The sequence below is a fragment of the Corvus hawaiiensis genome, chromosome 4 (assembly GCF_020740725.1).
Source record: "Corvus hawaiiensis isolate bCorHaw1 chromosome 4, bCorHaw1.pri.cur, whole genome shotgun sequence".
In the NCBI taxonomy this organism is placed as follows: Eukaryota; Metazoa; Chordata; class Aves; order Passeriformes; family Corvidae; genus Corvus; species Corvus hawaiiensis.
This window is the reverse complement of record NC_063216.1, coordinates 72,487,961-72,506,248: the sequence shown is the minus strand read 5'-3', so window position 1 is coordinate 72,506,248 and position 18,288 is coordinate 72,487,961. Positions and strand designations below refer to the sequence as shown.

At 39.6% G+C, this 18,288-nt stretch overlaps 1 long non-coding RNA gene across 2 annotated transcripts in view; it reads left to right on the top strand.

The window, feature by feature from the left end:
* LOC125324747 overlaps window positions 1–18,288 on the top strand; it is a 77,228-nt gene that overhangs the window by 11,809 nt on the left and 47,131 nt on the right. For both annotated transcript variants that reach the window (XR_007203115.1, XR_007203114.1), the window contains one exon: window positions 12,466–14,015. This is a non-coding gene — a long non-coding RNA (uncharacterized LOC125324747). The remainder of the gene's footprint in view (window positions 1–12,465; window positions 14,016–18,288) is intronic.

Sequence of the window (18,288 nt, the reverse complement as noted above, 5' to 3'; positions counted from 1 at the left end):
CTAGTACTGTAAATCTCTGAGATGCTCCTAATACAGCAAACTGCAAAATAAACCTGAACTCATCTCAAAAATAAGTGACTTTCTATTAAATAAGCATTCTTCACTTATTTCTCTGCCCCCAGAATTACACTTGTCTCAAACATAGAAAAACTGAGATCCAGCACGACCACATTTTACCCTATTTATGTTTATTTATGCATGCTCCCCTAAACAAATCCTTCCAATTTCATACTTTCTGTTTTTAATGTGGAAGTTGCTACCATGATAAACATGGTAAAACGGTATAACTCTGTGATAAAATTTACCATTCCACAGAATCATAGAATCACTTAGGTTGGAAAAGACCTCTAAGATCATGGAGTGCAACCATTAACCCAGCAATGCCAAGTCCTCCACTAATCCACGTCCCCAAGAGCCACATCTACACATCTTTTAAATACCTCCAGGGATGGTGGCTGCATCACTGGTCTGGGCAGCCTGTTATTTTTGTATAGGAGACTTCTAAGTATTTAAGTTTTTAAGGCCTTGGCTTATTCAAATGAAATTAATTTCATGTGTTTTGGGGATTTGGGGATGAGATTTGCAAGCAGAAATTAAGGCTTTGAAGATATACAAATGTTATCTAATGCAAATTCCTCTGGTATTCATAAAATCTCTTCTCACTGCACCTCATTTTGGATGTGTCTGGAACCTGCTGCTGCACAGTGTGGAATAAGCCAGCCTCCACCTCTTGGGGAAGCACCAATGAAATAATTATCTGCTTGATAAACATTTCCTGCCTTAACTGTGAAGCCTGATCCAAATCTGCTTTGCCTGTGACCTTTCACAAATCCATTTCTCCAGGGCTTTTTACACCTGATGGATGCTGCAGGGAGCTTCTGGCATGTTTGCTCTGCACCTGCAAATCCTGCAGACAGCGAGATGGCAGCTCCCACACCGCTGAGAGGTGCAAAGTGTGTCTTCCCTTGGGTCCCTGGGTTGTGAGCTTCTGTTTGAGGACACTGTGAGAATAGGCAGGATTCGTCTGATTAAAGATAGATATTTTTAATGGAGGCATATTTGTGAGCTACTCACCCGAAACTTGCTTTCTATATCTCTACCTAAGGATGAGGTGAAGAGGCTTCTGAAGGTGCCTTTTCCTCTCCATTGCTTCCAAAGGCAGCCTCAGGCAAGAAGCTCAGGTGAAAATGTCTGTCCTGCAAGATTAGGAGAGATGGATCCCATCTCCTGTAGCAATTGTCTGTTTCTCCAAATGCCTGTGTATGGGTCACTCTGTGGGGCTGCTCACATTTTCAGGGTTACTCACATGCATTGGTGCTTCCTGCGTGGGTGGGACCTGCAGAGGCAGGCAGATCTACCCCTCGTTCTAGAAATGGGCTCATTTATGCTGTGTTCAGGATTGCCCAGAGAAATTGTGGAAGACCCATGCCTGGAAGTGTTCAAGGCCGGGCTGGATGGGGCTCTGAGGAACCTGGGCTAGTGGAAGGTGTCACTGCCCAAGGCAGGGGGTTGGAACCAGAGGATCTTTAAGGCCCCTTCCAGCCCACACCATTCTAGGATTCCATGTGGTATTTCCAATTTCTTCAGAGTCACCTTCCTTGCTCTGAGAACTGCACAGAAATCTTTGACACTCAGAGTAGCTGCTGGATTTTCAGATGCCACTATATTTCAGTGCCTGGTTAGATGTCTTGGACCTTGGTGTCCTCTTTCCTTCCTTGTCTGTCCAAAGATGATCCAATTTGACCTAGAATTTTGCAGCTTGCCTTCAAGGTCTGGTATTTTAAACTTAAGCCTTGAATGCTTGTGGTTCAAATCCCCTTGGATTGCCTGAAAATATAGATTTTCAGGCTTCCCTGTAAGGAGTACAAAAGATAGAAGGACTGTAAAGAAAAGGCTCTCTTATATAAACTAGTGGATCAAACACAGTGATGGATACATCAAAGTATTTGCATGCCTGATTTCTATTTCTCTCAGAGGAAATGCAAGCAGGTAAACATTTTCCTAGATCTGTCCCAGAGGCTAAACAGACTGTCAAAGGATATATAACATTTAGGTATTTTGTAAGTAAACGGTCTTTATGTGCTGCTGCACTGAAGCAGCCTGTTTTTAGTTTTCACATGTAAGAAAATTTTAACTCATCCTTTTAGGCACAACTGTGTGTGGTGGTAAGTTGTACAAGATGGCATCCCAAGGAGACTAAATGACCCAAATATTTCTAGTATGAAAGGCAAGTGGAAGTACAACCATGAAACATCCTGGTATGCAGACAATAATCTCCAAAGTGACCTCAGAAGTTTATTGTTTCTTATTTCTGCTTGCAGACAGGAACTATTGTGTTTAAATCAAATCAAGCAACTTAAAAATTATATCTAATCAACAAAGAAGACAAAGAGGAGGCTACTGTACTCATTCACCTTATCTTAAGACCTTTTTTTGATCCTGATGCTGGAATGGAGAGGCCACACCAACTTGACTTAGTCTGGGACCACAAACTGCGTTAGCTCAAATTGCAACACATTTCTACTTTGTCCTTTCCCCTGCTTCGTTTATGGTTAGTGGCAGCTGTTCCTCATGGGCCTTGACAGAAGAAAGACTTTGCTCAAAAAACAGCACACCACTTTATCTGTAAAATTATTTCTCGACACTTTCAACTCTAAAGTTTTGTGTATGAATAATCCCGTATTCTGTACATGAGGTTTCATAGGAAGTCTCTGACAAAGCCAGTACCTGAACCCTTATTTCCTGAGTTTTATGCCAAAGCCTGAAGTGTCATTTTTCAAAGATTCATCAGAATGAACCTGCATCTGTTCCTTCACTCTTGAGATGAACTGTTCTACCAGAGGCTGTTTCTGCTGCACTCACAGTCAGCAGCATCCCAGGCTGGAAGAATGGGAGCTTTCAGTGCTTCCAGCATGGATGGCTACCCCTGATTGTGCAGTCTGTTTATAGGGAGGAGGTGAGCTCCTGAGTGGTGTTTTTCTGACCTCTTGCAGAACTTAATGATGGGAGAACTCATTTCCTAGACTTTATGAACTATTTTGATTTGATCTCCTTTGTCTGGGAGGGGAGATTAGATAAGTGTTCTTAATGTAGGCACCTGGGGTGTCAGCCGCCTAAATGAAGGCATGGAGTGACTTTTGAGATGCCCCAGAGCATCTGAGTTACCTGCCTATCTGCAATACATAGGAATTACCAGAGGCCCACAGCTCTCTGGAGCTGCAGCTAGAAGCCAGTCAGAATACTACAGATTTTTTGGTTCAGAGAGCTGATTTTCACTTTATCCTGCAGATACCCCTCACCTTGAACTTAGTCAAGAGGAATCCTAGTGCATCTCTCTACAAGTTAGAACCATTATATAAATACAAAAATTAACTTTTGCAGTCCCCTTAGTGATGGAAGGGGAAGATGCTTTTGCTTTGCTTTTGGAATGTTGCTCAAAACAATCTCAGGCAAGCAAAGGGGAAAAGATCTTATCCATCTCTTTCTATCTAAGGCCTAACTCTTGGCTTCATCTTCAGCTATATAAAGTGTTATGCCTTTGGTCAAAATCAATAAAGTCATGCCAGTTTAGTTGATGGGGAAATGCCCAAAGCTTATCTAGATCACTTACTTCAAATGTAACAAGAAGACAAGGACTGCATCTGTATCTTTCAACCTTAAGTTCCCTAAGCACTAAATTAAATCATGCAGTGACTAAGAATAGTCGTGCCATTAAAAATGTTCAGAGACAGTTAAAAGCCCAACTGCTCCTCATGACCCAAATTCAAGATGGCCTTCAAATTTATTTTAGGCTGCAATATGATGCTTTTGATTCCCCCTTCCCTTGATCTGTTGTGTAAATTAGACCTGTTGTGGAGGAGAAATGGAGTTTTTGGTGACAGATCATGTTCCAAGTGAAGTTTCTGGGGTGAATTTCCCTCTGACTTCTACTGATGTGACGTCAAAAATAACCCTTAAGCCAATTAATTGAATTGAATTAATTAACAAGTAAGTTACATTTCTGTGGGAGTATACCCTAGGCAAAATTACTTCCTAAATTGCACCTGGACAGTGTTAATGAGGGCAAAAGAAATTTGTGGTATTAACAAGGGAGAAGCTTGGTTAATAATTCATCCATAAAATGCACATGATATGAATGATAGTGGATTCCTTACAGAGTCAAAACACAAAGAAGAATCCCTCTCTCTGTCTTCATGGATGAGACCCATGACATTTAATCCATATAATTTGAAATCTACCATGTAAACATCCTTTTGAAAGTCTTTAAATTTGAATGTAATTGCTACCAGCTCTTGATTACATTCAGACTACATAATCTATCATTGAATCAAATAATTATTATTGCTGTTGTGAAATAGGGAATTATGCAAGACCCTAAAGGAGAAATGCATGGCAGGTGAGAAACAAACGAATGAGGGTGGGGTAATCAATCTCTGTACCATAAAATGCTAATGTTGTCCTAGTAAATATGAATTCTCTTCCACTGCTTGATATGCTCCCTACCAAGCATGTCACTTAGCCTGTGGTATGTTTTAGTTTAGTTTGAAATGGCACTACTATTAACAATTTAGCAAAATTATTATAGTTACCTTTCATTTTCATAAAAGTAATTAAACTTATCAGTTTTCTTGTTATGCAACAAGCCAACCAATAAATGGACAAAAAAAGTTCAATTTGTGGTATTTTTGAATTAGCATCCTATGCACCAGGGATTATTCAGATATGAGATTCTGAATTAATGATTTTTAAAAACTAAATTAAAAAAAAAGAGGAAAGAAGAATGATATTGGAAGAGAAGCATTCCTGTCAGTCCCTGCATTGATGAAATTATATTAACTACAGGGTAGCTACTAATACTTCATTGCAAGCTTACAATTTTTTTCAGATAAAGCTAACCTGGTGATTCCAGGAGGAGGCAGACTTTAAATTGCACTTAAATAAACAAATACATTACCATGGTGAGAAGTGAATTGTGTGCTTGGACAGACTGGGCTTTTCAAGGTACACTGAACCTAGAGGATGCACTGAATAGAAGGATGCATTCTTCTCATGGAATGTAAATTAAAGAACTCTGAAAGGAACTGTGCCATGAAATCTGCTCAGAGATAAAGCAATGAGTTAAGAGAGGAAATAATATTGAGATTTCATAATTTACATGGTCCAAATTTCAACCCCCTCATGAATAGATATGCTCATATATTTTAAAACCAGTCCTAATATATTATTCAGAGACAAGTGTAGAAGTCTGCATTTAATTGATGACCTCCAAGAATGAAGAGACAGAAAGATAGGCAGCCCCCAAGGCTATTTTGTCCAGGTGATACGTTCCCCAAATGGACTTGTAATGTTCCATATGATGAGATTCCCTATCCTTGGAGGTCAGTTATGCCAGAACAAAAAAAGTCCTCAGCAGGGACTTTCTGCTTATCTTCCAGCCATGTGCTGGCATGGGGATGCCTGCAAACTCAGCTGCCTCACTCTATAAGCAGGAGAAGAAAAATAGATGTGTGTTAAACTCAATTGATTTCACCTCATTACACCTTGCTGCCAGAAGGGCTGGTTGCTCAGATGTGTTATCCCTGTCCCTCTGCTGGCAGATTAGGGCCAGGGACAAGGAAGATGATAGGTGAAAATCTACCAAAGAGAGTATTTCTGATCCCAAGCTGCTGGGAGCAAGGAAAGCTCAAGTGAATGTTGCCAAGTTTTCTGAATAGCTTCTTCTAGACTTTCTGACTCAGGAAAGTGATCAGTGAGGATTTGCATTGTAGCAAGAATTTATTTTTTCCTTTTGTCCATGACACTTTCACAATACCCTTTAACAAAATATTATGCTTGATAGTCCTATGGGTAAGATGCTTGATGTGATATGAGTGATACAATCCTTGTTCTGTTGCAAACCTGGTCTTGGACCAGAACTTCAGAAAGATTTAAACCCCTAAGTATATGTTCCAGCAAGGTGTTCAAGTCTACTAGCTTGAAGTACTTTTACTTCCTTGATTTTATTCAAGCTTATGTACTTCAGATGTCTATATACATGCACAATTGAACATCTCACAAGGTGTCTATCTTTATCAGTCTGATTTGCCCTTATTTTCTCAGTCTAACAGCTGGTTTTAGCTGATCTTAGTCTTTAGAAAATGAGCAGGATAGAAATTATCTTTCTCTTTTTATATACATATGCAGGCAGCACAGCATGAGCAGGCAACAGGGCTTCTGTTGTAACAGTGAACACAGTTCCTGCACTTAATTGGATGATCACAAGATTTGAAAGCAAGAAGATTGTCTCCAATCAATACAATTTCTAAGAAAGTGCTTTTCAACTGCACTTTCAGATTTCATGAATTGGAAATGAACAGACCCCTCTCGTTTGGGGATCTGTGACCTCAGTGAATACTGGAACCAAAGCACATCAGACCCTTAACTTTGGAAACCATTTATGGAGTAGGGCTTTGTTTTCACTCTCTGGCCACATCTGATAGCAAATTGCATTTTTATTAATTTATGTTCTTTAATATAATGGGCAGGAAGACAAATAACTGTCTCAGTATATAAACACTTCCCTGGAAATGAACAGATGAACAGATTTCAAACCCAGTTTTCATCATATTCATTTAATTAGCTTTCTTATATGAGAGATTGTGGTATTTCAACAAGTAAAAGATGCTGATTTTCATGTGAAAGTTTGCAGCTAACTCTTAAATAAATGTGTTATCTTATTTTGGGGGATATATGGAACAAACTTTAGATTCACCCAAATTCCTTTAATTCCTCAATATATTTAAATCATATAATCATTGAGGTTGGAATAGACCTGTAAGATCATTGGGTCTGAAGTAGCTGGACCTGTGTGACTCATGCAAAATAACACATGAATACAGGAATAAAACCTGGATTTCAGAGTCCTAGTACAGTGTTCTCAATAGCAAGAGTCTTAATTTCTAATAAAACCAACACCTGGGTTTTCCTGCAAGCCTCTAACACCTCCCAGACCAGAAGAAGCATAGTAATTACTGCCTATGCACTAAACTGAATTGACAGGGAACACCATCAAAACAGCACATTTATCAAAGAAATATTTGAACATTTTACAATATTTTAAGAGAGCAAATGAATCTGTTTTCCCACAGCTAAAATGTTTACTCACCCCACCACAAGTTTTGATGTCTGTTTTAGTGATAATCTCTGCTGCTTTGAAATACACAAAATAATGAACAGCTGCTTTGGCTGATGAAATGCAGAAACAAAGTTGTAGTACTAATCTCTCATAAAAAAAAGTTTATTGCATCTGGAATAAAAAGGCAATAAAGGATTATTGTTGATGCAGAACAAACCATAACAGTGATAAGAACAAAGTAAACATATTCATCCTCTTCCTTTCTGAAATCTGACTTTCCTACCTTTCAGCAAATGTAACAGGCATTTGGATGATGTGCACATCCAAATGGTTCTTGGGAGGGATGAGCTGCTTCACTTCCCAGTGCTCTGTCTTGATGAAGTGCCTTTACCTGTCCTGGTTTCAGCTGGGGTAGAGTTTTTTTTTTCTTAGTACTTGGTCCAGTGCAGTATTTTGGATGTAGTGTGAAAATGATGTTGATAACACACTGATGCTTTAGTTGTTGCTCAATAGTGCTAAATCAAGGGCTTTTCATTTTCCCATGCTCTGCCAGTGACCAGATGTACAAGAAACAGGAGGGAGCATGGCCAGGGCAGGTGACTGGAACTGGCCAGAATGATATTCCATACTATACAACACCGTGGTTAGTATGGAAGCTGGGGGAATTGGCCAGAAAATGACAATTTCTGCTCTTGGGTGGGCTGAGCATTGACTAGTTCATGGTAAGTAGTTCTATCGTGGATCACTTGTTCTTTTCTTCATTACAATTGTCATTATCATTATAACAATTACATTTGTCTTTATTTTAATTTTAAAATAATTTTAATAATTTTTTATCTCAACTCATGAATTCTACCTTTTTTTTTATTTTCCTCACCATCCCACTGAGGAACCAGTGGAGAGCAAGGTGAGTGGCTACATGGTACTTAGTTGTAATGGGGGTTAAACTACAACTCCACACTTAATTACCTGGTTATGTTTTTGAACTACAAATGAACTATGTCTGTTTTTCTTTTTACACCCATTATTTATTGTTACTCTAGCAAGAGCTTGCAAACTTTTAAAAAGAGGAGTGTGCAAGGAATCTACAGGGAAATTGAGGAGGAAAGGAAAAGCAGCAAAGGTCTATGAAATTAACCTGGCTGATCTAAGCCACTCCTCATAAAGATTCCCTTCCAGACTCTTCACCATCTTTGTGGCCTTCCTTTGGACACTCTCTAATAGCTCAATGTCTTTTTTATGTTGTGGTGCCCAAAACTGCCCACAGGACTCGAGGTGAGGCTGCCCCAGCTCAGAGCAGAGCAGAGCAGAAGAGAGCAGGGCAATCCCCTCTCTTGCCCGGCTGATTCTGTCCGTATATCCATGGTTTCCCTGTCCCAGGTGCAGAATCCAGCACTAACCCTTGTTAAACTTCATATGGTTTAAAGGGGACTGAAACCCCCTGTGGAACAGGTTGCAGCCCAGAGGGCAAATGTTACAACAAACACAAGTGCTGAACTGAACACCCTGGCTCATAAAGCTCTGCAGACATTTCCTTGCTGAAATGCAGGGGCCCAGATGGATTCGGATCCTTGCTGACCTGTAAGGGATTCTCACATCATGGCCAGTTTTCAGCTGGCATAGATACACCAGTGGCTTCCTGCCCTCGCAATTTGCCGGGAGAGGTGGAGGTAAGAGATGAGCACAATGCAGATCTTTGCCATGCTTTTAGCTGGTTTAAGAGTCTGCTGGTGTTAGTTCATACTGAGCAATCAGTTCAGGCAGAGGGATGTGACTTCTCTCTTTTCCTGCACTGAGCAGGAACTGGGTACAGGGAAGAATCTGTCTTGTGCTTACCCAGCCAGGGCAGTGGAAGTGAATTACAAAGGATGACTACTTATGTTTGAGAATTTGGTTTATAATCCTTTTTGTTACTTGTTATTAAGAAGATAGTTCATATATAGTTCTCATATAAATCTTTTTAAAGTCACGGATGACCTATAAATCATCTGCATACGTGATGGGTTCTGCAGAGAAAGAGATACTTTAAGACTAAAGTGAAAGTTTCATTTAGAAAAGCTCTATGTGCATATTTTATACCCTTACACCTAGTGATTTAATTGAAAACAACTGAAATAATGTAAGAAAGAGAACAAAATAACACCAATGCTTTTTAGAATAAGCATTGAATAAAAAAGATAAGCAAACATTGTTACACTTGATATTTTATCTAGGGTTTCAAACCCATCAGTATATAACATTTATTAGAAATTAATGGAAGGATGAGGTGAAACATGCTGGTGGTTTACCCAGAAGCAGGGCAGTTGTGAGAGAATGCTCTGCGTGCACGTGTGTAGCCCATCACCTCCTAGAAGGAATCAATCAAAAGTGAAAAACAATCCCAAATACCATGGTCCTAACTGGAGTAGAGCTGCGACAGAACCACAGGTTTTTCAAATTTGCAAAGCTCAGTGATTTGCTGAGTTACAGAAACAGGGGATCTACCTATTTGTAGTTTATTTTTTTAATATGTGTTTGCAGATGACAGAAGTGTTAAGTGCAGAGTGCCTGATTTCCTTCTCACTTATGTCAGTGTCAAGCAGGGATAACTTCTCTGAATTTACTTAACATGTTTCTTTCTGCCCTCTGGCTTCCCTGTAGTTAGTCCTAATTAGAATTGTGCAAAGAGTTGGCTAGCTAAGTCATTCTCTAAAAAAGTAAGATAAAGAAAATAAAATTAAAAAATCTTAGATTGAATAAAGGAACTGAGATGCCATTTTATGCCAAACAGTTTTTCTCTTGGCTTGCAATAGAGTACCTGCTTGTCTAAGTAGCAAAGACTCAAATGACTTTTAGGCTTGAGTGGTGTAAGCAGAGATTCAGAGAGGTCCTATCTGTACTCCAAGCCAGGTAAGAAGCAGTTTGGTATGGACCTTCTCTACACTGAATATTCCACTATCTGAGATATATGCAAAAACTGGGGAAACCTGCTTCATGTTTGTTATTAGCACCTATTTCTTTAAATGTTGCCTCCCAGAAAATAATGTGCTATTGTGGAAATCTCAAAACAAAATATTTTGGTGTTCTGAAGAGTATTTTGTTTCTTTGTTTGTTTGGTTTTTTGCTGTACATAGACGTTGTAACAGTGATGGCCTGCATCCCTGAAAACCTCTTTAATGTAGGACAAATAAGTAATTTGTTAGGGTTGTGTTGTTTTTTATTTTTCCTCTTGAGAAATAGTAATTCGCATCTGTGTAAAGCAGAAGAAAGTCAGACCAATGAGATTATGCTGACAAGTGCCTGATACCAGCAAGAGGAGAATGGGAACTGACTGTCTGATGGAAGCAGACTGTACCTTTCAGCTCAACTAAGTAAAAGTCCATTATTCCTGGGCTGCTGCATCAGCAAAGCAATTAAATTAAGGAATTCTACAGACTTTCCACATAGTTAAAACGAACTAAACCAGATTGAATGTAGAGCATTACACACCAGGGGAGGAGAATAAGGAGGGTGGGGTTAGAAATTGAAAATTCCAGGGTACAAAACAAAGAGAAGTAAAATGCTCAGCTATAGGAAATGATTATTATGATAGTGAAAAAGAAATGTTATTACTGCTTGGAGTATTTAAATTCTATTTTATGAACCTTGGTTTGTATTTATGACCTTCTGAGATCTCTGCTAAGATAACTGTGTTCAATTCTCCATGTACCATGAAGTGTTTTCTTAGACCATTCGTGCCTGTATGGGTGGAATCTGTCGTTAGTTGCGAGAGTGGTGATACAGAAATATCTGGCTGTTCCATAAATAAATACTGTACACCATGTTTGTGAGGACTGACCAATATCAGCTTTTCTCTTTGAGCTCTGAAGCTGCAAGCATCTGCCTTCAAGCTGCATGATTCCTTCTGGGACTTCTCTGAATCCAAGTGATCTCCTTGAGCAATGGATTCATTTGATGGTTAACAGTATTGCTGCCAAGAAGAGATTGGTCATATCTTTAGGCTAAGAGAAGGAATTCTGCAGTACTAGCTAACTCCTCTCCACAGGGGAAATCAGCATATTCTTCTGGTTATGCTGCAGTCCTATGATCAATATATTTGTTCACATTTAATGCTACATGTGAAAACCAGCATTCTCATTCTGAAAAAAGCTGCAAGCAAATAGTGACCCATATATAGGATTTGTCTTCTTTCCAGCTTTATTCTTAACAGAACTTATGTGGAATTAATTGTAAATAGCTGGATTTTAAGGTGTCTTGAATTCTTTTTGAGGAAAGTTGGCATTTAAATCTTACTCTGCCTAGCTAGTCAATAACAATGTTCTTAGCTTCTGAAACTTGGACAGATTTATAGCTTCAGCAAACTTTCACATTGCCATTTTTAAATACACATCATATATTTCACAGATCTTCTCAGCAAAATTTTTAGACATGCCAACGCGATTTAGAAGTCTAGAGTATATTTAAATACGGCTGAAGCATTTGGGAAAACAAACCCCAAAGACTTTCAGTAAGATTTAGACCATCCACAAGTTAATTTCCAAAATGGCACATGTGCCAAGATGTAAAACTATCAGATTCTCTGATACACATGACAAAGATATTAATCTTAAGATCCCATGTTCTTAAACCAGTGGATGACTGAAGACATTGATAGCTCAGCTTCCTATTGCAAGAGTCTGTCAAGTCCATACATTTGTGGTACCCAGCATATGAAAAACCAGTGAAACAGTGAAAGTGATGGGAAGATCCCTGAATCTTGTGGCTGCACATCACATGGGGTAACAAGCAAAACACAAGTTTCTAACCTAGCCCAGTGTAGCAGCAGTCCTCACATACCCACATCCATGGATAAAGAGCAAGAAGAGTGTTTCTGGTTTTCCAATAACTTAGGTGTATTCAGATGAGGTAGAAAGCCTGTTTAGGCTCAAATGACCCTACTTGCTGAGAGAGATGAACTTACATCTGTCATGTGTGAGGAATTTTTAGTGCTATCAGGAAAGTGATCTCTGAACTGCTCCTTCTGGTGGTTCCTTGCTGCAAATGGGACCACTAGCAGATGACTGAGATGGAAATAAAAAGCTGGAAGGAGCCTTTAACTCAGGTAGCTAAAGCAGATCTCAACAGAACCCTTATCCCTACTTGCCTCAGAAGTGATGCTTAAAGCTTACTTTAGGGGTGGGGACGATGTCTATTCACAAAGAAATGGTGCTTGTTTTGAGGTGTCTCTCCTATCTCCATTTACTGTTTCTGGGCTGCTGGATTAAAGACCACCTCCATAGAGTTCCAGAATGCAGTGAGTGCTGCAGCCAGGGAAATTCTGCCTCAGAAGTGACTTTTTTCCTTCTTTCACTTTTTTTTTCTTTCTTGTTTAGGACTTAGCTTGATGCAGGTTGAGACTAAGCCTGCAAGCTGTCTGCTGGATGTTTCCATTAGTTCCACGGCTGCAGTAAGAGCTGTAAAATGACCAAGTATGTCAAACTTCTCACAGTGTCCACTAAGGCTACTAAAGCTCACAGCTCTTGAAAAGGCTTTCAAGGACCCTGGAAGCCCTGAAGATACTTGAATGGAGCTGGACTTTTAGACTGAACTGCAGAAAGCCTCAGCTGCTGCAAACCCACTGAAATGTGGAGTGCCTTTTTTGCTGATTGCTCCAGACTCTCAGATCCTGGGAGCCTGTCTCAAGCTGTGGCTAACAGCATAATCCACCTGGATGTTTAACAAAGCTGGCTACTTGGAAGTCAGAAGCCCTAGGAAGGCTGGCATATTCAGCTCTAGAGGTTTCCTCCTTACAACAGGATGTTCTGGGCAAAAAATCTGCAGCTCAATGAGTATTAAAAACCTATTCAAAACACCAGGCTCAAAGTTTTATGGTAAGACTGGACTGCAGGATATGAAGTTGCAGCCACATTTATAAATGCTGCCTTATATCTTTCATTATGTTTTCATAGCACTTATTCCAATGGAAACAAAAAGAGAAGAGTTACTATATACAATGTGGGACAAAGTGATTGAAAGCAGTAAGTTGACCTATCCCCCTTCATTACCTTTGTGACATATACTAATTCCCATATTTTTAACTGCAGGATTTTTTGGAATTGTCTTTTCCTGTGGATATTTGAATTGGATGAGGGCTTGAATTACACAGCATGTAAGTCTCTGAATTGTTATGAATTAATAGGAACGTGGACAGAACTGCGCACTGTTGTGTTTTTGCTCAAAGTTAATTTATCTTCCTGAGATCTTTGCTGAATTTAGATTTTAGGATCACAGCTAAACACCATTTCCAGGCACAGTGAGGATAATAAAATCCTTAGGAATAGTCAGCATGGCGTCACTGAGTGGAAGCCTTGCTTGACCAACCTGACACACATCTGTGGTGAAGTGACTGACCTCTTGGATGAGGGGAAGGCAGAGGGTGTTGTCTGCCTGGAATTCAGCGAGGCCTTTGACAACGTGTCCCGTTAGACCCTCATAGAGAAGCTTTTGATGTACACACTGGGTGAGTAGACTGAGGTGGACTGAAAACTGAATGTCTGGCTCCAGGGAGTGGTGATCCACAAATCTAGCTGGAGACAGTGGCTAGCAGAGTTCCTCAGTGACCACTACTGGGTGCAGTACTGTTAAACCTCTGGATGATGAGGCAGAGTGTAGCCTCAGCAAGTTTCCTGGTGACACCAAACTGGGAGAAGCAGCAGAAGCACTAGAGGGTCATGCTGCCATCCAGAACGACCTCAAAAGGCTGGAGAAATGGGTCAACAGGAATGTCATGAGGTTCAACAAAGGGAGTTGTGAAGTCCTGCACTTGGAGCACCCCCATGCACCAGCATATGATGATAGCCTCTTCAGTGGAAAGAAGCTTGGCAGAAAGGAACCTGGAGGTCTTGGTGGACAGCAGTTTGAACATGAAACTCTCAGTATCAAAGTGAATATCTGTACAGATTCCATTTAGATATCTGCCACACTTTTCACAATGTATGTGTAAATTGACCTAAGGGCCATCATTTAGTCCCCAAACCTAGTTAATACTGTACTGCATCATGACTTTCATATCCAGCTCTTCTGAATTTGCTGTTAATTCCTCCTACAAGTTATCAGAAGAAAAGGCCTCTTCTTAATAACAAAATACTGATCTGAAAATGTTTCATAATATTTTTTAGGGTGGGATAATTTCACCTGGGCATGTTCCAAGGAAACTTTCTTGGACGACTTTCACTTTTCAGAGTGAAGAATCACAGTGCAAATCTGTTTCATCATCTAAAATTTAAAGACCATTTACATAAGGCTAATCAGGGAAAGGACAGAATGATCAGGATTGCAAATGTCTGAAAATAAAGATAAGACCAGATCTGCTGGAATGAGCTTTCCGTGTGGTGCATCTCAGATGATGGAAAGCAGCTGTAAAGTGGTATAGCCAGCATTTGTGATTCTCTGCATCAGTGGAGCAATGCCAAAGAGTTCTGGTATATCAACAAATCCAGGGCAAGTGGCAGCTGCATCCTTCTAGACAGATAAAGCTTATTCTGCTGCAAGTAGTGTGCAGAAAACATTTGCATGTACACAGTAGGCTATTTGTTTGCATGTGTACATGCCTGTGTGTTTACACGTACACACCCACAATTCTGCGAGTGTGGTGGGCCTGGTAACACCATCTGGTGTTACATTTACCCATCATCTCTGCTGATAAGAGCAGTTGCCTACAGTCTTGTTAAATGTTACTCGGAAAGCTGAAGTCCTCCACATCATCAATAATCCTTTTTGGACTCTGGCAGAATAAAGGAGAAAAATTACAAACAAAACAAAATCCAGATGCACATATTAGGTAAAAAATTCTGGTGTGTCTGGGCATGTGGAGGGGAGTCTGGAACAGATTGTCTCTAAGTGGATGCTGGGACTGGGAGGTTGTGTAAAATGGACAAAGTACCAGGAAGGGATGGGGGCTTGGGGAGTAAGACAGTTTGGAAAATTGTTGCAAGTACATTTGTTGGTGTACATAGGGGGTAGCATGAGAATCTGGAACCTGGAATATGTATAGATAGGATGGCTAAGGGCTGCAGATAAAAGGGAATAAGATTTAACATGAAAGTACAAAAAAGAAAGATCTTAGGGTATTAGGGAAAGAAGCAATCATAGCAGTTGTTCAGGGAAAAAGATTGGCCCAAAAGACCAGGAAGGGGAAGGAAGTGTGGGGGTAGGTCAGTACTGGATGGGCCAATAACAGCTTTGAGCTGGGTTCAGATATGTGAGAATGTAAGAAAAGAGGGAAGTCTCAAGGAAAAGTGAAGATAAAACTGACTTGCCAAAGAGATAGGAAGTGTTTGGGTCATACTTGTTTGCTGTGTGGGAAGTGATGAATGGGACACTCAAGCACAAATTATCCTTGCTGGGACTGAAGTGTGCTCAGGAGAGAGAGTGCTATTGCTAATTTCAGTTGCTAGGCTCAGAATAATCTCTCTTAAGCATCCATGAACGGTTGGGTTTTTCCCCCAAGTCTTCTAATTTGCTCATCTCCTTGTAGATTTTCTTATATACACTGAATAGAACAGACCAAATTTCAAATCCCTCTACAAAGCATTCTAGAACTATCTAATCGTTCTAAAAAATATGGGTTTTTTCCTCTGGAACAACAGTATTCTCAGTACAGGCTTAGCTGTTTTGATTCAAACAAATTAGTTCTGACTCTGCCTGGATAGCCCTAGCAGGGAAAAACCCTTAATCAAGATGTTTAGCAAAGTTACGAGACACTAATAAAAGATCCTGAAAGAGGGAGTATCGAGCAACACTAATTACAGGAAATGCTAGAATATTTATAGACACATACACAGATATTTGTAGAACAACCTCTAGGCTTTAAACTTTCCTGGCCTAATCTCAGCGGAGAGACCCTTTCAAGTGATAACCTAAATATTTTGGTTCAGTATGTTTATAAACAACCCATGGATTTCCTTGAAAAAAATGAATGGAGTCTGGCACATGTTTGGGGTTATGGCTGACTGTACATTTTATTCATTAGGGAGTATATTTTGCTATAAATACTTTCTTTATTTGTTTGGAAGAAACCGCATTTTGACTGATTTTTTGAAAGATAAAGCTGAAACAATCATTTACAGTCATGTTTTATTATCTGCTGGAGCTTCAAACAGTGCCTAATCCAATGATTGCTGAAAACATTTTCGATTCAGAAACAGTTTATTTTCTCATATTACCAACAATATGACACTTTGGGGAGTTCATTGCAGCAGAACTCTGAGAAGTCATACTAGAAGAAAATTTGGCTTGATTTTTGTTTTTGAGCATGAGAATCCTTCATACTGACCTAACAATTATCCAGGATAATTCAAAACACATTCAAAATGGCTGTAATTTCACATTCATCCTTAAAAGCTGCATTTAAGTTTGGTGTATGGTATGAAAACACAAATCACCAGCTATGGAAAGCCAGCAATATTGTGGTGATAACCAGGTGCCTGATAGAACAGCCCTTTATTCACAGAAATGACTTGCATTTTTCCAATTACATAAGAGCTGGAAAACTGTTGGTTTGAACATTAAATCTTATTATAGATTACTGTGGGTTACAGTGGGTCTACACTCAGTTTGCTGTCTGGTAGGAAAGGAATGCTGTTATTCACAAACATTTAAGTCACAATTATGATGCCCATGAATCTGTAAACTCCTGTTCAAATCCAGGCAGCAGGAAAGGTGCTGTGTTGGTTCATCTGGCTGCAGGTAAGGGCTATTTTCCCTGTTATAGAACACCCTCCTTGTTGCACACCAGTCTGTGCCCCAGGAACGAACACTGCTGCACAGGCACATCTTCAGGCAAACACTCCAGAGCATGACATTTACTGAGGTGTTACCAGGACATGAGCACTTAGGACATGAGACTTAAGGATAGGAAAAAAACATCCAATATTAAATTGCCAACTTCTTGGACAGTCTTATCCACTGCACTGAACTTTGCGAAGATGTCCCTTTACGCCATCTGAAATCTTGGACCATGATCTTTTAGGATAGACAGCAGTTTATCTAAATTGCTTGCCAAGAGGAAACACAGCACTAGATTTGCTGCTACTCAGCTAGGTATTTATCACAATACTCTTCTTCAACTGTGTCCTGCTGCTGTTAGGCATTGTCTTCATGTTTCTTTTTACCTAAGATAAATAAATTGGTGTCATCTTGGAGATTTAGTTGCAAATGCAGTTTAGAGGTAAAAAAAAAATATACCTTGCGAGTAAGTTTCTTAGAGCAAAAAAACCCTCAAAATCCCTCATAACTCTCCCAAATTATAAACCTCAGGAGAAATTAATTAGAAATATTAACAAATAGAAGTAGTGAAAATATTACATCTTGAAAATATTACAGGTCCCTTACTATTCTTTAAGTCAAGCAAATCTAGGTAAAAAAAGCAGGCATTGGTGTTTCTTTTACTGCTTACATGAGCCATAAAATAAAACGTTTGGAAAATACCAGTATTAAATGACAAATGAGGTAATTTAGAGCACAAATAATACTTTATTTATCAGAAGTGAAATAATATAGATCAACCCTTACAACTTCTGCATCAATCTGCTATTTGGAGTAAATAGAAAAATAAAATATTTCCTTTAAAACACTCAGATGATTTGTTTCAGGGCTCATAAACATCTTTCATAAACAGCAGTTTAGTAATACCTAATGTTAAGTAATACCAGTGGTGCTGTAACTAATCTAGACTATGGATGCCAAAGAAATAATGTTTAGAGAGTCTTATTAGACTGATCTAATTGAAAAATGAGATCTGCTGTGGGGCATAGAAACATTTTGAAGCTTGTCTATTTTTTTCCAGACTGATGTGATGTTATTGTTGCATATATTGCTTTAAGAGACACAAAAATGCTGAGGGCAAGCAAAATGTCCTTGGGCCTTTTGAGGCTGGGTTCTTACCTTGAGCTTATGTGTGCACTCAGAGGATGGCCACAGCCGGTTTGCCTCCCATTCCGAGGTGTGCTGGGCAACCTGGCCACCTTCCCTTTGTACAGTGCAGCTGCACACCGGAGGAAGGCTCCTTCCATGGGATACATTTCAGGAAAAGTGAGTGGGGCTTCTCCTTTCACACTGGTGCTCTCAGAGACCTGAGTGAGAAGGGTGGGTAGATCGAATCCCTTCATGCATTCAAGAGTGCTTGGATGTATTTTGGAAGCAGTCTTTGAATATCT